This window comes from Alligator sinensis, unplaced genomic scaffold, assembly GCF_000455745.1.
Source record: "Alligator sinensis unplaced genomic scaffold, ASM45574v1 scaffold960_1, whole genome shotgun sequence".
In the NCBI taxonomy this organism is placed as follows: Eukaryota; Metazoa; Chordata; order Crocodylia; family Alligatoridae; genus Alligator; species Alligator sinensis.
This window is the reverse complement of record NW_005842510.1, coordinates 758,846-773,665: the sequence shown is the minus strand read 5'-3', so window position 1 is coordinate 773,665 and position 14,820 is coordinate 758,846. Positions and strand designations below refer to the sequence as shown.

General features: G+C 40.5%; 1 long non-coding RNA gene across 1 annotated transcript in view; it reads right to left on the bottom strand.

The window, feature by feature from the left end:
- Positions 1-2,916: 2,916 nt before the first annotated feature.
- LOC112551561 overlaps positions 2,917-14,820 on the bottom strand; it is a 40,173-nt gene continuing 28,269 nt past the window's right edge. Inside the window, exons 2-3 of the long non-coding RNA XR_003095863.1 lie at positions 5,515-5,592; positions 2,917-3,654 (exon numbers count right to left, since the gene is read on the bottom strand). This is a non-coding gene — a long non-coding RNA (uncharacterized LOC112551561). The remainder of the gene's footprint in view (positions 3,655-5,514; positions 5,593-14,820) is intronic.

Sequence of the window (14,820 nt, the reverse complement as noted above, 5' to 3'; positions counted from 1 at the left end):
ACCCACCCCCGCCACGCAGGTGCCCCCCACCTGGCCAGACATGGGGGGCAAGGGAAGCTTGCATGCAGTGGCTGCCACCCCTCCGTATCCAGCTGCACCTTCCCCCCTGCCCCTTCTTGGTGTCCGGCTGCTGGAAGTACACAGCTCTGTATCTGGCCGCCGGGGGCACACTTATCCAAAAAGGTTGAAAACCCCTATAGTAGACCATTGATATGTTGCCTATATTTAGGTGTATTTACATATTTAAAAGTAATATTTGAACAATATATGTGGTTTTCTTAATTTTGTTTTTGTTGTTGGTATTGTTCTAAATTATAGATCTTCATTTGGAATTACAATGGGGATACTAATAGAAAACAGAGACCATTATCTAACTGGCTGGCAAATAACTAAACAACACTAACAATTTGATTAATTTATTTTTTGGCAAATACTTATGAAAATGTTTTAGACATTGAAAAATGCATGCAAATAAGTTTCCACAAGGAGGGACCACTTTGACTGCTTATTTTCCAGTCTGCGGATTACATTTTCTACTTTCCATTTTGTTGACTAAGCCAGTCTTTTAATGATGGAAATAAAATTAAATTCCCACTAGGATGCAGGATTGTTCTATCCAAAAAAAAAAATAGGAAACGTTTTTATTTTTTTTTTCCCCTCATGATCAGAGCTCAGGATAAGTAGTAAGGAGATTTGGATCTTTCATCAGTTGTTTGTTTTTTGGGGTTTTTTGTTTTTTATAAATGACCATGTAACTTAGTAAAAGTCAAAGAAATGCCCCATCTAATCTCAGTAGGAGTTCCATGAGGTTCAAGGTACTGAGAAGAGCTGTGTTAATGATGCAAACCACCTAAGAGAGGACATTTTCTGTGTACAGATACAAATATCAAGAAAATGAGTTATACTTAATATTAGCTTAGGTCCCAGTACAAGTATTGCCATGTTAGCCAACAACTTCATGATGACTAATTTGCCTTGGTTCTCAGCAAATATTTTGGTCACCATTATAATTGTGGTATATTTAGCTGTATTTCAAGAATTCTGTAGCTCTCACCCCTTCTGTGGACCAGACAAGATTAATATTTTTTTTCCGCATTGGGTGAATTGAAATAAGAGGTTGTGAATTTCTGCCTGTGAGAAGAAAAGGAAATATGAAGAAAGGGAGATCCCTTTGTTTCCTTCTTCCTCCATTGTAGAGTGGAGAAAAAAAAGACTCCAAAGTAAGCTGAGTCATATGGAATAGAGTGTATATGTGCTGAGGTATATATGTGCTGATCTCTATTTTCTGCTTTCAGCTATGCACATTATAAACTGTATTTATTATGGTAGATTCAAAAGAGTGAATACATTTCCACTTCAGGAATAGCAACAACAACAACAATAATAATAATATTAATAATATGTTGACTGGGGACATTGTAGACAAAATTCCATCTATAGTCATGGTTAGCATTAATGTTCATGTTACACGATGAGTATTGTACCTTTAATAGAAAAATACAGGAACCAGATCCACCAAAATAGCTCTGGTAATCATTGTCTAATTTTGTGTAGGACAGGATCTATGCATGAATATAGACATGGTAAAGTGATGTAACCATCCAATTGCATCTTATGGCAGAAAAGGTTGAATCTTGTGAGGTTTGGTTTTGTTTTCATAATGGATACATAGTAATATTTCTTTGTTCCTGGGAGTGTAATTAAAATTATGGATGGCTTTATTTATGAGTTATAGAATCAGTAGATCCAGGTTACTGAAACTTCAAAATTTACAACATGATTCAAAGGCTGGAGGTGTTTATTTAGGTTTTTGTTCTTTTGAGTTTTTCTTTGTTATGGTAGAAAACAAAGAGTTGCCTTTGGATTTGCAAAAGGCTTTTCTAGAATGTAACGATAAGAAAGATTTAAATAAGTAATTTTGATTTCATTAAAAAATCATCTTTGGTTGAAAATGAATAATAGTCACATATATTGGGAACTACGGGAAAGTCTATATCTATATATCACTATGCTTTAGTACTTCCTTTTGGGCAGTTACTTCACTATGCACACAGTGCATGGCTAAATTTTGCTACTACATCACTGTAGCAATGCACTATATCCTGGGAGTGTGTGCCACAACGATGATGTAGCTATCATATGTAGACACACATGGGCGCTACATTGCTCTAGCGTGCATCACTACATCACTGCAGGGCAATGTTTAGATGCACTCTATAAATATAAAAATCTAATTCTTTGTACTGATATAATTTTATCTTTGTTTCACAGGCTACTTTCCGACAGGCATTGATTTATATAAAAAACCTTACACTTATATTTCTACATATGAATCTTCCCAAGATAAATAAGACTGCACATCATTATCCCCTGATAGCCATTTGATAGTCTCCGTCAGGGGCAGTAGACATATTCTAACATCATAAAAGATACAACTTCACTCATAATTAGCAAGTGTTCTGAGACAGACTATGGCTTGAATGGACATGATGAATAGACAGCAGTGACAATACTCAATATAAAGTACATTTTATTTTCATTAAAAACACAACTTTATGAATATATGCATTGTAATACTATATAAATAACTGGTGAAATAATTATTTGGATTTTCATTGCACAGAAATTATGTATAATAATTTACTTTTTACTTTACTTTTTAACATTCCTATTTTAAGGTTTACTTTTTAAGGTTCCTATTTTAGAAAAGAAAACATAATTTTTTACATATTTTTGGTTTCAAGAATCCATTTTAATTAAGAAATCTATATTGATGGCTAGAAAATGTTATTTACACTCCAACATGCATACATACATACATACATACATACATATATATATACATACACACACACACACACATGCATTATATATATATATATATATTCATATTCATATATATAGATGCATATGTATTAGAATAATGGTCCAGGGCAATGCCAAGGGTTAACTGATTAACTGATTTTTTTTAAAGGCCTGGTTGTCTCACAGTTTCACACAGCCTTCAGTTGAGACAGAGTTTCTAACCCAAGCAAGCAACAAGGCCAATGGATAAGCACATAGCCTGGGAAAATTGTGCGCATGTGCCACACTGTTCCATAACATGAGAAAGGGTGGCAACAGCTCACAAGGCCTCAAGAATGCGAGAACAGACCAAATTAGGAAAAAGCTCAGAAAGCTGAAATAAGAATGTGTGGCTGTGATGGGCTTGTGAAACAAAGGAGTATACTGATAGGACAGAATGTGTACAGTATGACCACCACAGAAAGACCAATCAGTGGTGCTCATTGTTGAAAACTCATCAGGAGGGGAAAAGAATACATATAAAGGGACTTTAGAGCAGTGAAGGGGCCCTGAGAGGGGAATCTGAGGCCACATGGACAAAGGACATACCACCAGCCTGTCTCATCCACCCCACTGGTAAGGGGTGGGCCTCAGCCCCCAGCCTCCAGGCTGCTGACATCTGACAGTCAAGAGAGAACCTCAGAGTGAAGTTTGCATCCTGCCCAGACATTCCTTGACTTTGATGACAGCTCTAAGACTGGTAGATATGTAGAATTGCTTGTATTATTATTGTCTGTTAACACTGTGTATCAATACATCTGCCTGTTATCAGATGGAAAGGTTATGATTGGTCTGATGGTTTGGGTCCACCTGAAACACAGTATCTGAGTCAGAAATCCATTGCCATCAGATATTCCACTTAATAAGTATTCTTATGTTGTCTAGATCACTGTAAAATGTCCAAATTAAAATCAAATACTTTTTAGCTAATTGTAAGTTTAGGATTATTAGTTTAAAAACTCATTTCAGACTTCCAAGTGGCAAATCAGTGTAAAAGAAAAAAAAAACCCACTATGTTAAAAATCATGCAAGATTATTTTTGCTAAATTTGTATAATCTCATTTGCCCTGAGGAAGGCAATGTTAAAATGGCAATCATTACAGATGAGACATGGTTTGCCTTTAAATACAGATTTTCAGTATAGTTAACTAATCTCCCTTTTAGTTATTTCATAATCTGTGAAAAGTAACTGAAATGTATACCATTGCTTTGACACTCAGCAATATGTTTTAAAAATATATTTCCTATCAGCTGAGAAAAATGATGTGCTGGAGGTGTAAATATCTGAGTACCAATGAAAATTAATGCCATGAGTTAGTCTTTGAAGACATGTCATATCTCTCATTAGAAGAAGGAAAATTTGATAAATGCAAATATTGGTTATATTGCAGTTGCTTTATTTAAAGGAATTATTAAACAGACCAAAATAAATGTGTAAAAAAATATTGGAATAAAAATTGTAAGATTTTGTTTGTTCATAAGTGCAGAACAGACCTGGCCAAAAAAACCCAGGGTAACAGTTTTCAGGAAATGTCATTTGTTTGAAATTTGGTTTTGTCCAGAAATAAAACATTTCATTTTTTGCAAATTGGACCCTGAAGATAGGCTGTGCAATGGACAGTCTCATCAACTATAAAACTAATAGAAACAGTGAAACTGAGAAGAGCATTAATTTAACAGAGCAGGTGAAATGGGCTCTTAGGAACTGTGAATGTGCACATTGCCCTAGAGAAGGGATCAGCAACTTTTACAAGTCACAGACCAGAACAACACGGCTGAAGTCCAATGAGGGCTACATGGTTTTGGTGGTTCATCAGTGGCAGGGGCTGTCTCCACACCTGTGCTAAGCCAAACAGCTGAAAACGGCACCCATACTGCCACTGTTTCCCCCAGGCCTCACTGTGTAGGAGCAGCTAGAAGCTGCCTGGCCCCAACACAGCTCCTTACTACCCAGTCCCAACATGATCATGGGATCCAGCGGCTCGGTGGGCCAGATCCAGCCCAAGGGGATGTTGCCAATCCTTACCCTAACATCGTACACCCTGGCACCCAACTCTGCAGCAGGAAGTGTGGATGTTTTGAGAGCTCTGGATACAGTCTGGTTTCTCAGATTGTTTAGCTCTCCTTTTATGCAAGCAAAATCTGTTCCATAATGAGAATAAACTTCAGGTCCTCAGTTCTGGAACACTCTTCCTGGAAAGTTTGTCGTGGAATTCCAGATCCTGGTGCCTTTCCAGGTAGATTGTCCCAACCTTACTAATAGGCTATTCTAGGGCCAGAAGACCTGTGCTTTCACACTTATGTATATATGTTTTCCAAATATAATTATTTTCCACATTTTTTACATTTTTTTATTGAAAATATTGTGAAACAATTACTGAAATTGTCAGTTACATTTTTGCAATCAGAATTTTGCAATATGTTCTTTACTATAAGAATCTGTTTTTTTTTAAATAACAAGTTATGTTTTTTCCCCAAATACAGAAATTATAAAAATGACACTTTTTTTTTCAAACAAATTGTGGCAGTAAAGTTTTTCAAATAAAACAATATTTGTTTTAATTTTTCAGTGAAGCAACTTAAAAATTAAAACATTTCAAGGAACTTAAGTCTAATTCAATTTAACATGGCTACTCAATTAAAAGAAGTAAGGATAGATTAGTCTCCTACCTGCTGGTGCTAATCTTTGGCTTGAGGTATGTAGCTTTAGACAGTACATATGTTGAATCCATGACCATGATGGTCATCCTGTAAAAACAATTGAAAGAATATGAGTCATCCTGGATATGTATGTTTCAATTTATATTTCTCCTCTATAGAAAACGTCCCTGAAATTTTCCTGAATTTTCAATCATTATATAAATATATAAGACACGATCCACTGGCTGGAAAATTGGCTCCATGGTCAGACCCAGAGGGTAGTAATTGATGGAAGTCACTCATCGTGGTTTCCTGTGACCAGTGGGGTCCCCCAAGGCTCTGTCCTTGGACCCATACTGTTCAACATCTTCATTAATGATGTGGACACTGGAGTCAGAAGCGGACTGGCCAAGTTCGCAGATGACACCAAACTTTGGGGCAAAGCATCCACACCAGAAGACAGGCGGGTGATCCAGGCTGACCTGGACAGGCTCAGCAAGTGGGCGGACGAGAATCTGATGGTATTCAATGCCGAGAAATGCAAAGTTCTCCACCTTGGGAAGAAAAACCCGCAGCATCCTTATAGGCTCGGCAGTGCTATGTTGGCTAGCACTATGGAAGAAAGAGACTTGGGGGTCATCATTGACCACAAGATGAACATGAGCCCGCAATGCGATGCTGCGGCTAGTAAAGCGACCAAAAGGCTGGCTTGCATCCATAGATGCTTCTCAAGCAAATCCCGGGACATCATTCTCCCCCTGTACTCGGCCTTAGTGAGGCTGCAGCTGGAGTACTGTGTCCAGTTTTGGGCTCCACAATTCAAAAAGGATGTGGAGAAGCTTGAGAGAGTGCAGAGAATGGCCACACGCATGGTCAGAGGTCAGGGAAGCAGACCCTACAATGACAGGATGAGAGCCCTGGGGCTCTTTAGCCTGGAAAAGCACAGGCTCGGGGGTGATCTGATGGCCACCTACAAGTTTATCAGGGGTGACCACCAGTATCTGGGGGAACGTTTGTTCCCCAGAGCGCCCCAAGGGATGACGACTAGGTCGAATGGTCATAAACTACTGCAACACCGTTTCAGGCTGGACATAAGGAAGAATTTCTTTACTGTCCGAGCCCCCAAGTTCTGGAACAGCCTGCCACCAGAGATGGTTCAAGCGCCTACATTGAACACCTTCAAGAGCAAACTGGATGCTTATCTTGCTGGGATCCTATGACCCCAGCTGACTTCCTGCCCTTTGGGCAGGGGGCTGGACTCGATGATCTTCCGAGGTCCCTTCCAGCCCTAATGTCTATGAGATCTATTAAATAAAAGACTAAAAAAAGTCCAGTAAAATTCAAAAAGCAGTTAGGCATTTCTATGTATAAGAAGACTAGTTTAAGTTGTAATCCTTAATACTACCAAAAAACTTATAGGGATAGGAAAAGCTGGATGTTTTCGGGTCTGAGCAAATCCATAAAACCGTACCGGTCTAGCAAGTTTTTTCCTCTTTCTTTTTTGCTAGTATGTGCTGTTACATACTGGTGGAGAAGACAGTACCTTAGATAGATTTGTGTTGGTTTCAGTATGGATATTACTGCATTGAATTTTATTAATATATTATTAAAATTTAATGCCAAAACATATCATGATTGCATTTTGGGCAGAATCCTATTTCACTTTATGTACCCAAATAGTATTTACCCTTCCAAGAAACAGACATTTTTTGCATTTATGCTTAGCTTGCAATCCTATTTCATGTGCACCATGTACATACAAGCATCTACATAGCTTCTGAGTATAAGCAGTAAGCTGCATTCTAGCCTGGCAGGTATACAGCTCTGCATTCTCGTACTTGGGTAAGCGTAAATCTGACAATTGTATCCAGGCAAGAACTCATGACTAGTCTGTTAATCACTATAGGAGAAGGATCCTCCCATTACCTCAATAGTCTAATACATACAAACGTCCCCAGAAGCAGAAGACTTCATTCTCTCTGCAGGACTCCTCTTGAGGCTTAGTAGCTTGCATTTAATGTCCTTTGGGTAACATGTCTAGAGAACAGCAGGGAAATTAATTTTCTATTTATATCAATACTGGAACCCGCAGCCTTCTCCTTTCCAGTGTACCAACTGCAACAGAAGTGCAGACACACTAAATAAATATATAGCACCATATCTTGGTTACCTTGAGGGAGAACGAAGGGTGGGAGGGAGGTAGCCTTAAGAGTAAGGCAGGAAAAGGGCTTGATAAGGCCTGCCTTGTGGCCTGGTAATTCAAGCATTATGCTGAGAATTATACAACCATGGAAAATTAGGGTTAGAAGGTACCTCAGGAAGTCATGTGGATTAACCCCCTGCTTAAAGCAGGACCAGCCCCAACTAGATCATCCCAGCCAAGGCTTTATCTAGCCAGGTCTTAAAAATCTCCAAGGATTCCACAGTCTCTCTGGTGCTTTACTACCCTCTTAGTGAGAAAGTTCTTCCTAATATCCAACTTAAACCTCCCTTGCTGCAACTTGAGACCATTGCTCCTTGCTCTGTCATCTACCACCACTGAGAACAGTCTAGCTCCATCTTCTTTGGAAGCACCCTTCAGGTAGTTGAAGCTTGCTATTAAATACTCTCTCAGTTGTCTCTTCTCCAGACTAAGTGGATACCTATACATGTGTAAAGGTGCTGAAGGGTTTCCTCAGAACTTGCAAGCTCAATCGGGGTGTTTGCACTCTTGGGACAAAGATCTGCAGCAGGCTGTACACACAGAATGCATGCACATGATTGGACAGCTGTAACCCCAGGGCGGGAAGCTCAGGGAAAAAAAAACAGGGTAGACTAGATGGGGAGAGGGTAGCTGAAGCTGGGCTGAGAAGGACTGCTTCTGCAGGGGTTGCTACCAAGACAATTGCTTCTGAGAGCCTGTAGACAGAGTGGGAGTACACTGAGACCTATTGGAACCCCAGGATCCCAAAAAGTTGGATATGGCTGCAGGTAGTACCACTGCCAGGGTTACATATGCATTGGAGCAGACTCAAGTCTGCTGCAAGTCTACTGGAACGTGCTAGTTTCACATGCTCCATCAGCTTCCACATCACATGTATTCAGCATCCCCATGTTTCAAAATGGCAGTGGAGGGTGCTTTAATTAAAGCTCATTGAGCAAGCTTTAGTTAAAGCACCATTGCTGCCATTTTGAAATGTAGGACACTGAATACAAATGACACTGAGAGTGCTTTAATTAGAGTGTCTCTCAGAGCTGCTCTAATTAAATTGCCACCCCCTCCACCCCAAAGCACATGTATAGATGCCCAATAAGCCAAGCTCCCTTCGCCTCTTCTCAGGGGTGGGGTGTAGAGGAAGAGAAGCCCCACCGAAGAAGTACCAGCCAAGTTATCTGGAGTCAAAGAAAAGCACTAAACAACATCTCCAGGTAAAATCTAAAATAACATCGAGTCATGGTGGGTGAGTAGATCCCCAAAGTGGCGTGACCAGGTTGGCTGGGCATGCTAGCAATGGTGCTGCAAGAGTGATCCTACCAAAATCACATTATAATCTACCTGACTCTTGAATTCTTTCCACACATGAAAGGTGAAAATGACCCACCTCCCTTTTTGATAGACTTGATCTCCCAGTATTAAAATAATTCACTATTTTAATAATACATCTCAGGTGTTATGGTCTATGAGTGTATGTTGATTATTAGTTGAAGTTCTCATTTGCTCTTGAGGAGGATTGTAGCTTTAAGCCCATGAGACAGTTAAGCACTTATGCACATGTCTATCTATAATTGCATGCACAGTCCCAATTACACACATGCTTAAGTGCTTTGCTGGATCTGGGTTATAAGCTGTTTTTCAGATGTTTCCTTTTATATGCCAGTACTAAAATGTTATATTTGATTACATGTGATTGAGGGAAATACTGTGTGAATTTTCTCTTAAAAACAAAACAGGAGTAATAATACATTTTTTAGATTAAAAGTTCTATTACATGTTCTTACTATATACTCTAGAATTGTTTTTTGTATCAGTTTCAGGTGATACATCAGCTTAATAACTTCTATCAGCATGGCTTGAATAAAGGCTAAAATTCAGATTTAATTTAACATTGTGTTTATCAGAAACATAGATTTTGTAGTAATGCTCCAAAATGCTACAGTTTACAACAATTGTGTTGTTGGCACTGGATTTTAATGAACCAGTCCTGATACCTTGTTCCAGGCAGGCACAACCACTCTAAATGCCTAATTGCTACCCCTCTATTTGATAATAAGATAATGTTGTTGATACATAGTGGGCGGCTCTACACCAGATGCTTTACTTGACATTAGAACAAATTACTATGCAGTAAGCATCACCATCTATATGTGCATATACTTACTGTACAGAAATTTGCTCTAATCTCAAATATATTTGCTACCTGTAAATACAAGTAGCAAATTTTACTCAGGACTAATTATTTCACAGTTCAGAAGGTGTAGATGGCCGACTGGGAGGAAATGTGCTCCAAATCAGCTGGGCAGCAGGGGACATGAGATTGCTTCCTGCCTCCAGGAGCTGCCTGCTGGTGGGATGGGCTCCACCACAAGAGCCTGAGTGAGGACAATGTCACTCTGCCCCGGCAGCAGGGAGCTCCCAGCCCTAGCTCCGAGATCGCAGAGCCAGGGTTGGGAGATAAGAATCTTTCAGCTGCCAGGGCAGGGGAACATTGCCCCTACCTGGGCTCTGGTGATGGAGGCCAACCCAGCAACAGGCAACTCCTGGGGGCAGGGAGCAATGTCCTAGCCTCTTCCAGGAGATGGCTGTCTCCTGGCCCTGTGCTCCCTGCCAAACCCTAAGATTGCATGCAGTGGGAGTCCAGATCTGCCCCTGGATGCTGCAGGGGGCTGATGCAGGGCCAGTGGGGGTGGGAGTAGACTGCTACCATGAGTAGTAAATGTGCTCCCATTTTTCCACATGTTTAGATGCCTGCTTGGGGTGGGTTTACTCTAGAGTAGTTTAGAGTAACTTAGAAACTTGGGATAGGTTTACTCTAGAGTAAATTACTCTAGAGTAAACCCACCCCAGAGCATTTCCATGTGTAGATGCACCCACTGATAGCAAATAAGACTAATGCAAGCAAAGCAAGCAAAATGATGCACAGTCTTTGTTACTAGTCCTAGGGTTTCACAAGGAGAAGGTACATCTAGCCAGTATGAAAACACCACCTTGTGGTTCTTTCTCGAAGGACATCAGCAGCTATAGAGGTTGGGGGCTGATGCTGCAGTTGTTGCCCCAAATATCCCTCTTTTTGTATTCTTTTTCTTCTGATGACTCTTCAATTCCATGTACCATTGATTGGATTTCCTGTGGTTGTCATGTTATCCACATTCTTCCCTGTTAGCCTAACCCTTTGTTTCTTTAAACACATCATGTGTACACATCTTAATTTGGTAATTTTCTCGTCTGCTAATTTGGTCATTCCTGGTCTCCTTATTTGGTCATTCCATAAAAACTGGGGACTTTTTGCCAGCTTACAGCTAGTTATTGTAACCCGATGCTAATTCTGCATGTTCCTGTCTTGTTATGGGTTTTAAGGGAACATAGTGGTTGTTTTGCTGCTGTATGTTTCCAGTTTCCCAGGATGTATGTGCCTGTTTGTCTGCTAACTTTCAACCCTTGGATGCTAAAATGGAGAATGTGAATTTCCACAAACAGACTTTGGAAACCAATTGACCCTTGTGGTTATTCTGTTTCCATTTTTCTAATACAAGCCAATTTCTAAAAGCAAATTTCTAAATATCATTCTCTAGCCATCAGTATTGCTTTAGTGATTAGGTTAGTTCCTATATTTAGTACAGTAGTACCATATACAGTATACTATGGTCTACTATATTTTTACTTTCAGCTTTATGATACATTATAAATCCCAAATTTTCAAAACATATATCTGAACTAAAAAACCCTTTGTTTGTTAGAAAAACAATGAACTTCACTACTATACAACCAGAAAAAAAAGACCTTCCTTTTTCTTTTCTTTTTTAAGAAAATATGAAGAAAGCTATACACATACTTACATCTTGGTAAGAAAAGGGAAAGGAAACGCAGAAAAAGTAAATACAGATTCATTATTTAGCTAATATGAATTTCAAACTAAATCTTCCTGAAAAATCACATGACTGACACTGTGCATTCTTTCTTTTGATTAAGAAGATATTTGTGTTCATGTTAATATGTGCTCACACACCCCAAAACCTATACCTCCTTTATAAATTGTTACACAAAGTGGGTTTTTGTTTATTTTGTTTTGCTTTTGTCATGTTATGTTTTTCATGAGTCAAAAGCTTAAAGTAAACAAAGTGTTCTTTGATGACATTTAAAACAGAGCTACCTAAGCATAACACAATTTTTTTTAAAAAATATATACAAAATATGAAAAGATCCTCAGTGCTTTATTTTTAACTGTAAGAGGCCTAGCTTAGTGTGGCAGTGCACCTTAGGGGCTAGAGGCAAGCAACCAAGAGGTGCCTGATTAAAGCGGCCATTTTAGGACCCCATTCTTATAGGGTAAGGCTGCAGTTTGCTGCCAGCTGCTGAGAGAGAAACATCAGCTGGTTGAGCTATGGTTCAGGAACATCTTGGAGGTAAGGACAGAAGCTATGGGGATAGTTTGGAGGCTCCTGGTTCTGGGAATGTCCTAAAACTGCACCCTGCCAGGGTAGGGAGACCTGGTGGGACTGCCTGTGGTGGGGCAGTCTCAATTAAATGCCAGGACTGCTAACCTCCCTGGTGAAAGGTGGGTAGGGACACCTTAACCTGGGTCCCCACTATCTTGTGGGTAATTGTGTGAGTAGTGGGAGCAAGGTGGGCCAGGCACATTAGTAGTGAGACACCTGATCCCAGCAGGGATATGAGATCCCAGAGGCCCCAGAGTGGGTAGCTTGTTGGATGTAGTGTGAGGGCCAGCTCAAAGTAGGGTGCAATAAAGGGCACCTGAAGGACTGAGGATGCGGGGGTTCAGAGTAGGGCTGCTGAGGGTGGCCTGAAGGGCTGCACCAAGGGTGTACCTGGTGCTTAAGGAGTGCTTCAGCTGCTTGAGTGGCTTGAAGGGTGGTACATGGGCCAACCCCAAATGTGTGTGGGAAATCAGTTGCCCCGTGAGGATCTTGGGGCAGAAGCAGCTCAGCATCAGCACAAGGTTACACCATGCAGAGTAGGTGACCTCGAGGGAGCCAAAGTTGCAGTTTGGTAGTGCTGGGGAGAGAGTAGCTAAGCCCAAAGGCCCAAAGGGGTCACTTGAGGGGAGCAAGGGCAGTAGACAGTGGCCCAGTGATAAGCCCAGTGATGTGAGAGGGGGGCAATGTGAATGAGTGTGTGAATGAGGCTAACAAAGGACTGAGTTTGCTCCAGCCTCAGACTGGGCAACAGTATTGATCTGGATGCCATCTGCAAGGCATTGGCCATGCTGTAGGGGAGGTACAGAGCCATGGATAGAGCCCTGGGCATCAGGGTAGTCTAAGGGCAGCCTCCTGCTTAATAAATCATATTAACATTCAAGTCGTGGCAGGTGGGCGAACCGACTGGTGATCTGGCCTCAAGTGTGCCCCCTCTCACACTTAACAAAGATCTCTAGGAAGGTGGCATGGCTCATACCAAATTTCTGCCACCACTGCTTATTATCCTAGTTGCCCAGAACTATGCACTCCCACCAGATGCTGCTCCTCTCCTTGGTCCAGAAGTGCTGAAAAATAGTTTTCAGGTGGTACCACAAAAGGTCATCCTCCATGATGTCCTGCATGGTACTGTCCTTGTCAGTTATGTAGGCACTGGTGGTGCACAGCAGGTAGCACAACCTGAGAGGAGGTATCTCTCCAGGTCCTGGTCATAATGGCTTGAACTTGCATGCTGTTGAACATAAGCTGGAAAAGGATTCTAAACAAACACCTTCAACAGAACGAAAAGAACAGCAAAAACAAGAACTGACCAATCACGGACTACTGGGCAAGGAGGTAGCAGAAGTCTTTTCCTGGATCCACAGTCAGAAAGTGTAACAGACAAACCTTGCAACATAAAACTTACATTCCCTCGGTGGTAATGTACTACTAGTACAACTGCAGGGAGGGGAGGGGGAAGGACTGAGATCCCTATTCCCCAGGCCCCTACAAAACACCACCATTTTGCTCTCTCAGAAATTTTGATGCACTCCAGATGTGTGTGTTGTGGGGTGGGGGCAGGGTCTGCACATGTATACAAAATGAAATTGCTTCAAATTCAATGTGCCTCAAATTGGAGTGGGATTTGAAGTGCTTCCTTAGGGTAGAGGAAGGACTGAGTTGGAACATTTCAGGTAAAGCAAATTACTTTCTGGAAAACAAGTAGTAGTAGACTGTATGTTTAGATTCAGACAACTAGGATGAGATATGTATTTTTTGCTACATGTATTTGAAAAATAAAAATAAATTTGAATCATACCCCCTCCCCCAATCATCCCACATCCTGAATTCCACTGCAGGAACATCTATTTAAAAGTGATGAAATTGTTGTCATTTTATCAGTGGCAGAATTAAAATAATGTTAACATGAAGTCTTGTTTAAATCATATACTTAGGACCTTAGTTTAATACTTACCAGAAGCATCTACCCAAGACACTTATTGCATAGTAAACATTAGCATGGTTTTTGCCATGATGTACTTATGCTCAGTAGAATTAGTCTACTGTGCATTAAGCATTACAAAAAGACTGTGTGCTTTGTTATTGTGCATTAGCACTGGCTACTGAGCATTTATGTAGTACCTCATATTAGAGGTACTAAATGTGCAATGGCACATTAATGCACATGTAGATGCACCCGCTGAAGACAATGGTAATCTTTCCATTAATTTCCAGTGGATGTGTGACTTTGCTGCCAAGCACAGGGCAGCACTAACAAGGGATGAGTTTGATTTAGGGGTTTTACACAAATTTATTCTCTTGGCTCAAGCCCCAATCCACAAACCTGGAAAAATAATTCTGCCTGAGTTCTCCAATATGAACAAACTTCCCCACTCACAAGCAATGTTAAACTGTAAAAGAGTTTATTGAAAGGAGAAGGAAAATGGGACAATGGACAGACTTAGGAATCTCTTACTAATCTGTAAGAGTTTATTGTAAGAGTAGCCTACTTAATAACATGAGTTTATTAAGAGTACCCACCTTAACCAAGTATTAGCAATTTATCACAGTCACTAGGTTCAGAATTTTCTCTTACACCTGCACAGGGACAAACTTTGAAGCCAAAAGAGCCAGTGTAGTTACTAGATTCATAGATTCATAGATGTTAGGGTCGGAAGGGACCTCAATAGATCATCGAGTCTGACCCCCTGCATAGGCAGGAAAGAG